General features: G+C 40.5%; 1 protein-coding gene and 1 pseudogene across 1 annotated transcript in view; one reads left to right on the forward strand and one right to left on the reverse strand.

Annotated features, from left to right (window-relative positions):
- Positions 1-12,500, forward strand: part of LOC141752673 (protein NLRC3-like) — a 782,294-nt gene that overhangs the window by 105,635 nt on the left and 664,159 nt on the right. The window lies entirely within an intron of this gene.
- Positions 2,170-12,500, reverse strand: part of LOC141753152 (P2Y purinoceptor 14-like) — an 11,355-nt pseudogene continuing 1,024 nt past the window's right edge.

The following is a 12,500-nucleotide window of genomic DNA, read 5'->3' on the forward strand; positions in this document are numbered from 1 at the left end:
GCAGAAGCAGCGTTCAGTTTTTATTCACCAAATATTTGGAAGAAGCTCCCAGAAACCTGCAGGACCTCCAACTCTGAGTTCTTTTAAATCAAAGCTTCAAATGTTCCTGTTTGCTGCTGCTGCCTTTTATTAAACCAGATAATGATCTTATATACTGCACTAGAGCTTTTACTCTTGTGTGTTATATTCTATTTTAGCTTCTATCCTAGCTTTTATTTTTAGCTTGTTTTTATTTTCTAATCTTTAATGTTTTTATAACTGTTTTAATTATGTCTTAATGTTCTTTTGCACTTTGTCGCAATGTTCTTTAATGTTCAATATTATATTATATTATATAATATTATATTATGTTATATTATATTATACTATATCATATTATATTATGTTATATTATATTATATTATATTGTGTTATATTATACTATATAATATTATATTATATTTTATTAAATTATATTATATTGTATTTTTTTTATTGTATCATATTATACTATATTTTATTTTATTATATCACATCATATTGTATTATATTATAGTTTATTATATTATATTATACTATACTATATTATATTTTATTATATTATATTATATCATATTATATATTTTATTTTATTATATTTTATAATATATTTAAATATATTATATGATATGATATTATATTATATGATATTATATTATATTGTATTTTATTATAGTTTATTTTATTCTATTATATTTTATAATATATTTAATTACACAATATTATATTATATTTTATAATATATTGAATTATATTATATCATATTATATTATATTCCTATATTTGACCAGCTGCACTACTTTATGTTTTAAATTCCCCTTCTTACTTGTGTGATTTTATATTTATTTTATAGCAGCATTAGAGCAGCCTGAGAACAAAAAATATTGCCAACGGCTGCTTCTATGAAATTATTGTGCATATGACAAATAACTTTAATATTAACATCTACTATACAAAAAACTGTTGTTTTGTCTCACTGCATATTACTGTGTGATTTTATTTGATGAGCTGTGTGCTCCGTCTCAAACGTATATAAATATTAAAGTTATTATAATCTAACAGAGAAGAGAGTGACCTCAGTGCCACAGAAACCAGATCAGCTGAATTTACTGAGAAGTGGACGGTTGCCGTGGTAACGCCGGAGGAGAACTGAACTCACCAGCCGTCTCTGGTGCCGTGAGTTCGATGCCCAGCGATTGCGTCCACTTTCACTTCCACATCACCACTTCCTGTTCTCTCCTTCACGCTGGTGACTCATCAATAAACACAACTGAGACTGTCAATCATTATTTAATATCTATACTTTAATATATATATACTGATATTTATATACAATTATACAAGTCTGCATTTACACAGGACCACATCTCTATCCTTGATTCCTCTCCTCGTCTCCTCTCCTTGTACCCTCTTTTCTTCTCTCCTTGTCTCCTCTCCCTGTGTCCTGTCCTTATCTCAACTCCTCTCTTGTTTCCTCTCTTTTTCTCCTCTCTCTGTCCTCTCCTTGTGTCTTTCCTTATCTCCTCTCTTCTCTTGCCTCCTCTCCTTGTCTCTTCTCCCTGTGTTGTCTACTTGTCTCATCTACTTGTCTCCTCTCCTTGTCCCCTCTACTTGTCTCTTCTCTTGTCTCTTCTCTTTGTCTCCTCTCCCTGTATCCTGTCATTGTCTCCTTTCCTTATCTCTTCTCCTCTCTCTTTTTGTCTCCTCTCCTTTTCTCTTCTCTTGTCTCTTCTCCCTGTGTCCTCTCTTGCCTCCTCCCCTTTTCTCCTATCCCTTTGTCCTCTCCTTGTTTCCTCTCCTTGTCTCCTCTCTTGTCTACTTTCCTCTCTTGTCTCCTCTCTTTGTGCCTTCTCCTTCCCGACAGTTTCCTCAGCAGTGACTCTATTGTCTCCTCTCTTGTCTCCTCTCCTTATCTCCTCTCCTCCTCTCCTCTCCTTGTCCCCTCTCCTCCTAGACTCTGGCCGGTGGTCAGCGACCTCCTCCTGTCTCTCCTCTCTTGTCTCCTCTGTCCTCTCCTCTTCTCCTCTCTTGTCCCCTCTCCTTGTCTCCTCTCCTTGTCTCCTCTCCTTGTCTGCTCTCCTCTTAAATGTGGCTCAGACTCTGGTCGGTGGTCAGCGACCTCCTCCTGTCTCTCCTCTCTTGTCTCCTCTGTCCTCTCCTTGTCTCCTCTCTTGTCTCCTCTGTCCTCTCCTCGTCTCCTCTCCTTGTCTACTTGTCTCCTCTCCTTGTCCCCTCTCCTCCTAAATGTGGCTCAGACTCTGGCCGGTGGTCAGCGACCTCCTCCGGTCTCTTCTCGACAGTTTCCTCAGCAGCGACTCTCTGAAGGTTCGGCACATCAGGAAGTAGATGATGGGGTCGAGGCAGACGTTGAGCGCCGACAGGAAGAGCGTCCCCTCCTTCAGCTGGAACAACAGGAAGCGGGCGTCCGGGCTGAAGCCCGACTCCGGCATCTGGCTCAGAGTGTACGGCACGCGGCAGACGTGGTACGGCACGAAGCAGACGAAGAACACCGCCAGGATGCTGAAGATGCTGCGGTTCGACTTCCGGCAGACATCGCTGTTGTCGCGGCGCACGCGGCGGTAGGACTGGTAGACGCGGCAGGCGATGGAGGCGTAGCAGTAGGCGAGGACCAGCAGGGTCACCCAGAACAGGCCGACGCTGAGGAGCGTGGACACCCGGTCTTCAGCTGCATGCAGTGCCGCGAGCTCTCCTCGTCGGCCGGCCGGCTGGTCAGCACCACGTTGGGCAGGACGCAGACGAGGAGGAAGCTCCAGGTGAGGAGCGCCAGCACCCGGGCGAAGCCGACGCTCTGCAGGACATGCAGCGAGGACACGCCGCCCAACCGGGACCTGCAGGAGGATGAGGAGGAGGAGGAGGAGGAGGAGGTGTGTCTGACGATCTTAACGTAGCGCTCGAGGCTGATGAGCCCCATGAAGAGGATCCCCACGTACATGGACGAGTAGAAGAGCACGGCGGTGTAGCGGCAGGTGACCACGTGGAGGCGCCAGCCGCCCAGACTCAGCTGAGCCGCCAGCCTGAAGGGGAAGGTGGTCAGCATGAGGAGGTCGGCCACCACCATGTTCTTCAGGTAGACCACCAGGCCCGAGTCACTGGGCACCCTGAAGAAGATCCAGGCGGCCACGCCATTCAGGGACGCCCCGACCACGCAGATCACCAAGTAGAGCGGCGGGAGCACCTGCTGGGTGAAGATGCTGCTGAAGTCTGATTGGTTGCCGGGGAGACGGGTGGCGTTGAGGTGTTCCATCACTGGAAACACACAAACAACACAGTTTGAACATAATGAACAGTAGATGTCACAGTAGAAGTACGTTTCTCTGTCAGGAGAACTCTTAATAAGTCTCTTTTACATTTAACAAAGGCCGTGTCGGTGTGTTAACTCCCCACAGAAGCCTTTTATGTTCATGAACTGAACACACAGCGCTGTGTTTACACGGGGACACGTGCACAAATAAAAAGCGTCTTGAACTCCTGTTTGTCCTGCTGTTCACACACACTTCCCTCCTCCCACCACCGATTCATCCCGGTCCAACACACACTGTGGTCCTCCTCCATCAAACGCCTATAAAAACAGTCCGCGCTGACACCAGGACGCCTTCTGTTTTCCTGTCCTGATTCTTTTATTTTTAGCCCTCGTCTTGTCTCGAACCTGTGACTTCTGCTGTCGCCAAATGATTGTTTCCCCGAGTTGATCTGTACAGAAGTTCAACTTTTAAACACTAAAGCGATCACACGCCGGCTTCTGCTTCTCACTTGGAAACGGTCAATATCAAGTTAATAACTTTAAAAATATCATGATTCTGACTTCCTGTGTTTATGTTATATATTTTTTAATATTATATATTATATATATATTTTGATTTTAAAGTCATAAATTTACGAAAATAAAATGAAGATATTCTGAGTTTAATGGGACACATTTACGAGAAGAAAATCACAAATTTACGTCACATTTTAACTCACAAATTTATAATAATAATAATAATAAATTCAACTTATAAAGCGCTTTTAAAGAACTCAAAGACGCTTATGAGATTTTAAAGTCATTAATTTATGAGGAAAAAACTCCGATATTCTGAGATTAATGTGGCACATTTATGAGAAAAAACTGACAAATTTATGACACATTTTAAAGCCAGAAATTTACGAGAAAAAACTCACGTATTCTCTGAGATTAAAGAGGCAAATTTACGAGAAAAAAACTCACAAATTTGCGAGATTTTAAAGTCATACATTTATGAAAAAAACCCTCAATTTTTATCAATTAATTAATGGTAAAACATAATAATAATAATAAAATAATACATTTATTTTTGCTACATTTAATATCATATTCATTTATCGAGTCATTTATTTATTTATATTTAATTTAATTAATTGATAAAAATGTAACATCATTTGATATTTTTGTTATAATTTGTTTCTTTATTTATTCATAATTAATTAATTAATTCCCTTATTTATTTACTCTTCTGTTTAATTTTTATCTTTTATTTATTTATGTATTTATCTGTATTATTTATTTATTTTGCATTTATTTCGTTTACATTTATTTTCAATATAATTTTTTTTTACATTTAATGACATATTTATTTATTGAGTCATTATATATTTATTTATTTTTTACTTTGGCAGGTGCCATCCTCCATACATGGGGTCATTATAATATCCTGGCGAGCAGGAAGGAGATCAGGACATTTAATTATCTCATACATCTAGAACAAACTGTCATTTTTCTCCTACACAGACTTTTGTTTTAGCGATTCCTCTAAGCTGACTCATACTTTATTGGCTGGTAATTTGGATGACACAGACGAACAAGATGCTGATCAGCAGCAACAACTTCTGCTTTCCGCCTTCTAGATGACCTGGCGCAGGAAGTGATGCAACGATCCTCTTCGCTAGAAGAGCTGAACGTTCAGAGGAAGCGTGTTTCTAGATTGTGTGCAACGATTAGAGCTGAAAATAGGGTGGTTTCATCAACTCAGCTCACAGTGAAAAAACAGACGTAGTAGAAAAGGATGTGAGTGATCAACTCGTTATCAGTCAACTCACACAACGAGGGAAAACATCTGGATAAACTCATGGTCCAGATGTTTGTCTCTCTGCCTGTCCACCTGTGTACTGTGAGCTTCATGTATTCAACACCAGTGATTCACAATCAGAAAGAAAAGATGTTTGAGTAGTTTACAACTGTCTGTTGATAATAATGAAATGACAGCTTAATAATTACCTGTAAATGGTGCTAATATTAAAAATAATCATGAACCCGTCAGTCATGAAGGTCACATGGTTTATTACAGAACCGGCTCATGTTGTTAACCAGCGTCTAAAATACTATTTGGAAGATCTTTTATTAGTCACATTGATCGTTTTATTGATCAGCTTCAGTGTTGTTGAAATCACAACTTAAACAGATACCAGTACTTCTACTTTATAGCCACCATAATGTCATAAAGTTGTATTTATACTGTACACATTTATTCAGAGAGGCAGACATAATGAAATTATATTTCACTGTTTATTTGATTTTTAATTAAATTTTATTTTATTTATTTTTTATTCATTTCAATATATATTTTGTGGGAGAAACCTGAGCACCAGGAGAATCCCCTTACTGATATATGATAGATTGAAATTTTTTTAAACACTCTAAATTACCACCAAATATATTAAAAAGTATTTGGGGGTAATTTAGAGTGTCCAGTTAGCCTCACGCATAACTAGGAATTGTGGGAGAAACCTGAGCACCAGGAGAAAACCCTTACTGATATATGATAGATTGAAAAAAAAATTGGAATACTCTAAATTACCTAAAATTATATTTAAAAAATATTTGGAGGTAATTTAGAGTGTCCAGTTAGCCTCATGCATAACTAGAAACTTTGGGAGAAACCTGAGCACCAGAAGAAAACCCCTACTGATATATGATAGATTTAAAAAAAATGTAATACTCTAAATTACCTCCAAATATATTTTAAAAATATTTGGGGGTAATTTAGAGTGTCCAGTTAGCCTCACGCATAACTAGGAATTGTGGGAGAAACCTGAGCACCAGGAGAAAAACCCTACTGATATATGATAGATTGACATTTTTTTTGAATACTCTAAATTACCACCAAATATATTAAAAAATTATTTGGAGGTAATTTAGAGTGTCCAGTTAGCCTCATGCATAACTAGGAATTTTGGGAGAAACCTGAGCACCAGGAGAAAACCCCTACTGATATATGATAGATTGAAATTTTTTTGAATACTCTAAATTACCACCAAATATATTTAAAAGTATTTGGGGGTAATTTAGAGTGTCCAGTTAGCCTCACGCATAACTAGGAATTGTGGGAGAAACCTGAGCACCAGGAGAAAACCCTTACTGATATATGATAGATTGAAAAAAAATTGGAATACTCTAAATTACCTAAAATTATATTTAAAAAATATTTGGAGGTAATTTAGAGTGTCCAGTTAGCCTCATGCATAACTAGAAACTTTGGGAGAAACCTGATTACCAGGAGAAAACCCCTACTGATATATGATAGATTTAAAAAAAAATTGGAATACTCTAAATTACCTAAAATTATATTTAAAAAATATTTGGAGGTAATTTAGAGTGTCCAGTTAGCCTCATGCATAACTAGGAATTTTGGGAGAAACCTGAGCACCAGGAGAAAACCCCTACTGATATATGATAGATTGACATTTTTTTGAATACTCTAAATTACCACCAAATATATTTAAAAGTATTTGGAGGTAATTTAGAGTGTCCAGTTAGCCTCATGCATAACTAGAAACTTTGGGAGAAACCTGAGCACCAGGAGAAAACCCCTACTGATATATGATAGATTTAAAAAAAATGTAATACTCTAAATTACCACCAAATATATTAAAAAAATATTTGGAGGTAATTTAGAGTGTCCAGTTAGCCTCATGCATAACTAGGAATTTTGGGAGAAACCTGAGCACCAGGAGAAAACCCCTACTGATATATGATAGATTGAAATTTTTTTGAATACTCTAAATTACCACCAAATATATTTAAAAGTATTTGGGGGTAATTTAGAGTGTCCAGTTAGCCTCACGCATAACTAGGAATTGTGGGAGAAACCTGAGCACCAGGAGAAAACCCTTACTGATATATGATAGATTGAAAAAAAATTGGAATACTCTAAATTACCTAAAATTATATTTAAAAAATATTTGGAGGTAATTTAGAGTGTCCAGTTAGCCTCATGCATAACTAGGAATTTTGGGAGAAACCTGAGCACCAGCAGAAATCCCCTACTGATATATGATAGATTGACATTTTTTTGAATACTCTAAATTACCACCAAATATATTTAAAAGTATTTGGGGGTAATTTAGAGTGTCCAGTTAGCCTCACGCATAACTAGGAATTGTGGGAGAAACCTGAGCACCAGGAGAAAACCCTTACTGATATATGATAGATTGAAAAAAAATTGGAATACTCTAAATTACCTAAAATTATATTTAAAAAATATTTGGAGGTAATTTAGAGTGTCCAGTTAGCCTCATGCATAACTAGAAACTTTGGGAGAAACCTGAGCACCAGGAGAAAACCCCTACTGATATATGATAGATTTAAAAAAAATGTAATACTCTAAATTACCTCCAAATATATTTTAAAAATATTTGGGGGTAATTTAGAGTGTCCAGTTAGCCTCACGCATAACTAGGAATTGTGGGAGAAACCTGAGCACCAGGAGAAAAACCCTACTGATATATGATAGATTGACATTTTTTTTGAATACTCTAAATTACCTAAAAATATATTTTAAAAATATTTGGAAGTAATTTAGAGTGTCCAGTTAACCTCATGCATAACTACGAATTGTGGGAGAAACCTGAGCACCAGGAGAAAACCCTTACTGATATATGATAGATTGAAATTTTTTTGAATACTCTAAATTACCACCAAATATATTAAAAAGATATTTGGAGGTAATTTAGAGTGTCCAGTTAGCCTCACGCATAACTAGGAATTCTGGGGAAACCTGAGCACCAGGAGAAAACCCACGCAGACACAGGGAGAATATACAAACTCCCCACAGCCGGACAGGTGGAGGTGTCTCAGTGAGGCTGCAGTGCTAATCACTAATCACTGAGGAGGGATGTAGGGGTGGAGGGACGGTGATGACGTAGAGGATGAGGGGGAGGTTGAGAGAGGAAGGTAAGGGTGGAGGGAAGACGGGAAGGCGAAGGGGGGAGGAAGAGGGATCTGCTGGTATCCAACCTGAGCTGCAGCCTCCTCTACCTGACTGTTGCCGTCACGCTTCAGGAAGAACCTGCGCATCCAGCGAAAACAACCTTTCTTCTTCTCTTTCTTCTCCACCCCCTCCCGCTCCGTCTCTTCCTTTTTCATCTTCTGTAATGTTGTCTCTCGATCCTCGGTCCTCCTGCGAGAAAAGACTCCTCTCATCTTCTTCTTCATTTTCAGGCAGATGTCCTCCAGGAGCTTCTTCTCAACCTCCATGTGTTGGACTGTGGTCTCCAGGCTCTGTTCTCTGTCCGTCAGGTCCTTGTTGACGTCCTCCAACTGACTGACCTTAGTCTTCCAGATCTGGTCTTTTTCTGTCAGGACCTTTGTGACATTGTCCTCCAGAGCCTTGTATTTGGCCTGCCAGGCGTCCTCTCTCTGTCGGAGTTCATCTGCAGAGCTCAACAGCTCGGTTCTGGTCTCCACGAGCTTTTCATTGAGACTCTTCTTCTCCTGGAAGAGACCAAAGATCACAGCGTCCTTATCGCGCTGCTCCTGCTGGAGATCAAAGATCACAGCGTCCTTATCGATCTGCTCCTGCTGGAGATCAAAGATCACAGCGTCCTTATCGCGCTGCTCCTGCTGGAGATCAAGGATCACAGCGTCCTTATCGCGCTGCTCCTGCTGGAGATCAAGGATCACAGCGTCCTTATCGCGCTGCTCCTGCTGGAGATCAAGGATAACAGCGTCCTTATCGCGCTGCTCCTGCTGGAGATCAAGGATCACAGCGTCCTTATCGCGCTGCTCCTGCCGGAGATCAAGGATAACAGCGTCCTTATCGTGCTGCTCCTGCTGGAGATCAAGGATCACAGCGTCCTTATCGATCTGCTCCTGCTGGAGATCAAAGATCACAGCGTCCTTATCGCGCTGCTCCTGCTGGAGATCAAGGATCACAGCGTCCTTATCGCGCTGCTCCTGCTGGAGATCAAAGATCACAGCGTCCTTATCGCGCTGCTCCTGCTGGAGATCAAGGATCACAGCGTCCTTATCGCGCTGCTCCTGCCGGAGATCAAGGATAACAGCGTCCTTATCGTGCTGCTCCTGCTGGAGATCAAGGATCACAGCGTCCTTATCGATCTGCTCCTGCTGGAGATCAAAGATCACAGCGTCCTTATCGCGCTGCTCCTGCTGGAGATCAAGGATCACAGCGTCCTTATCGCGCTGCTCCTGCTGGAGATCAAAGATCACAGCGTCCTTATCGCGCTGCTCCTGCCGGAGATCAAAGATCACAGCGTCCTTATCGCGCTGCTCCTGCTGGAGATCAAGGATCACAGCGTCCTTATCGCGCTGCTCCTGCCGGAGATCAAGGATAACAGCGTCCTTATCGTGCTGCTCCTGCTGGAGATCAAGGATAACAGCGTCCTTATCGTGCTGCTCCTGCTGGAGATCAAGGATAACAGCGTCCTTATCGTGCTGCTCCTGCTGGAGATCAAGGATAACAGCGTCCTTATCGCGCTGCTCCTGCTGGAGATCAAGGATAACAGCGTCCTTATCGCGCTGCTCCTGCTGGAGATCAAGGATCACAGCGTCCTTATCGCGCTGCTCCTGCCGGAGATCAAGGATAACAGCGTCCTTATCGTGCTGCTCCTGCTGGAGATCAAGGATCACAGCGTCCTTATCGATCTGCTCCTGCTGGAGATCAAAGATCACAGCGTCCTTATCGCGCTGCTCCTGCTGGAGATCAAGGATAACAGCGTCCTTATCGTGCTGCTCCTGCTGGAGATCAAGGATCACAGCGTCCTTATCGATCTGCTCCTGCTGGAGATCAAAGATCACAGCGTCCTTATCGCGCTGCTCCTGCTGGAGATCAAGGATCACAGCGTCCTTATCGCGCTGCTCCTGCCGGAGATCAAGGATTACAGCGTCCTTATCGATCTGCTCCTGGCGGAGATCAAGGATAACAGCGTCCTTATCGTGCTGCTCCTGCTGGAGATCAAGGATAACAGCGTCCTTATCGTGCTGCTCCTGCTGGAGATCAAGGATAACAGCGTCCTTATCGTGCTGCTCCTGCCGGAGATCAGGGATTGCAGGGTCCTTATCGTGCTGCTCTTTACGGAGACCACGGATAACAGCGTCCTTATCGCGAATGTGCCACGTCAAATGGTTCACTCTGATCTGGAGTTGAGTCTGCTGCGTCTCCCAGCCTCGCTGCTCCTGCCGGAGATCAAGGATTACAGCGTCCTTATCGATCTGCTCCTGGCGGAGATCAAGGATAACAGCGTCCTTATCGTGCTGCTCCTGCCGGAGATCAGGGATTGCAGGGTCCTTATCGTGCTGCTCTTTACGGAGACCACGGATAACAGCGTCCTTATCGTGCTGCTCCTGGCGGAGACCACGGATAACAGCGTCCTTATCGTGCTGCTCTTTACGGAGACCACGGATAACAGCGTCCTTATCGTGCTGCTCCTGCCGGAGATCAGGGATTGCAGGGTCCTTATCGTGCTGCTCTTTACGGAGACCACGGATAACAGCGTCCTTATCGTGCTGCTCCTGCCGGAGATCAGGGATTGCAGGGTCCTTATCGTGCTGCTCTTTACGGAGACCACGGATAACAGCGTCCTTATCGCGAATGTGCCACGTCAAATGGTTCACTCTGATCTGGAGTTGAGTCTGCTGCGTCTTCCAGCCTCGTTGCTTCTCAGCAAGGTCCAAAGTAAAGTTGTCCTGCAGTTCCTTCTGCTGGGCTTCCAACAGTTGGACTTTTCTTTCCCAGGCGATCTCCTTCAGAGCGTCGTTTTCTTCCTTGAAGGTTTTCAGTTCTTTGGTGAACCAAAGCTCCTTAGAGCTCAGTAACAATGATGCTTGATCCATGGAGATGTAAATAATGTACTCACCCTACAGTCGACTGTCAACGTTAAACTGTTTAACCTGAACGGTAAATTAACCTGAATGTTAAATTAACCTGGATGTTAAATTAACCTGAATGTTAAATTAACCTGAATGTTAAATTAACCTGAATGTTAAATTAACCCGAATGTTAAATTAACCTGAATGTTAAATTAACCTGAATGTTAAATCAGCTTGTCAACAACTGTCTGGTTCACTAATCTTCTCCTATAAGTAAAATATTAGATTAAAGCCAAACTCAGCATCACAGGAATCACAGCCGATTCCAGAACATCACATTGTGATGTCATGAGACAGTTTGGAATACAGCCTTACCTGTGATGTCATCACATTCTCATGTCATCATGTCATCACATTCTCATGTCAACATGTCATGAGAATGTGATGACATCACAATGTGATGACATGACGGGTAAGGCTGTATTCTAAACCTCATACTATACTAGTAGTACGTACTGATTTGGCCAGAATGTAGCATGTAGTACGCAGTATGGAAATCTACAATATGCCAAAAATCCCTGGATGTCGTACTGAAAACACTGTTACAGTAAAAGTTACAGTAAGTATTGTAACAGTGTGGTATTAGTACTTTTACTGCAGTAAAGGATCTGAATACTTACTAAATACGGCATCATTGAGGCTCTCAGGATAATATATATACTGTATATATATATACATATATATATATATATATATATATAATTTCATCATATATTATTTTTTGATAAATAATAAAATCATCCTTTTTTCTTCTCTCCTCCTCTCGTTCCTCTCTCCTCCGCTTTATATACAGTATATATATATAAATGCATATAAATTATATAAATATGCCTACATGTTAAGTCTAAATCTCTTTGTTTCCTGACTCAAAATAGGTCATAGACCCCTAAAAAGTATTCCCGACAAAACATCCTGACATGTATTTATATATTTTTAATTTTTTTATGTTTATTTTTTTAATTGAATTGTATTTTTCCGCGTTATTATTATTATTATTATTATTCCCAAAGCACAACAAACCAGACAGAAAACTGTAGTGTGTTTTCTCTTTTAGTTAGTTAGTTAGTTAGTTAGTTAGTTAGTTAGTTAGTTAGTTGATTAGTTAGTTAGTTAGTTAGTTAGTTAGTTAGTTAGTTGATTAGTTAGTTAGTTAGTTAGTTAGTTAGTTAGTTAGTTAGTTAGTTAGTTAGTTAGTTGATTAGTTAGTTAGTTAGTTAGTTAGTTAGTTAGTTAGTTAGTTAGTTAGTTAGTTAATTGGTGAACTCATCAGTCCCTAACTGATATAATTAGTCCAAAAATGTAAAAACAAATTCTATACATTTTAATATATTATGTAGTTAAT

The sequence above is a fragment of the Sebastes fasciatus genome, chromosome 16 (assembly GCF_043250625.1).
Source record: "Sebastes fasciatus isolate fSebFas1 chromosome 16, fSebFas1.pri, whole genome shotgun sequence".
NCBI classification, from domain to species: domain Eukaryota; kingdom Metazoa; phylum Chordata; class Actinopteri; order Perciformes; family Sebastidae; genus Sebastes; species Sebastes fasciatus.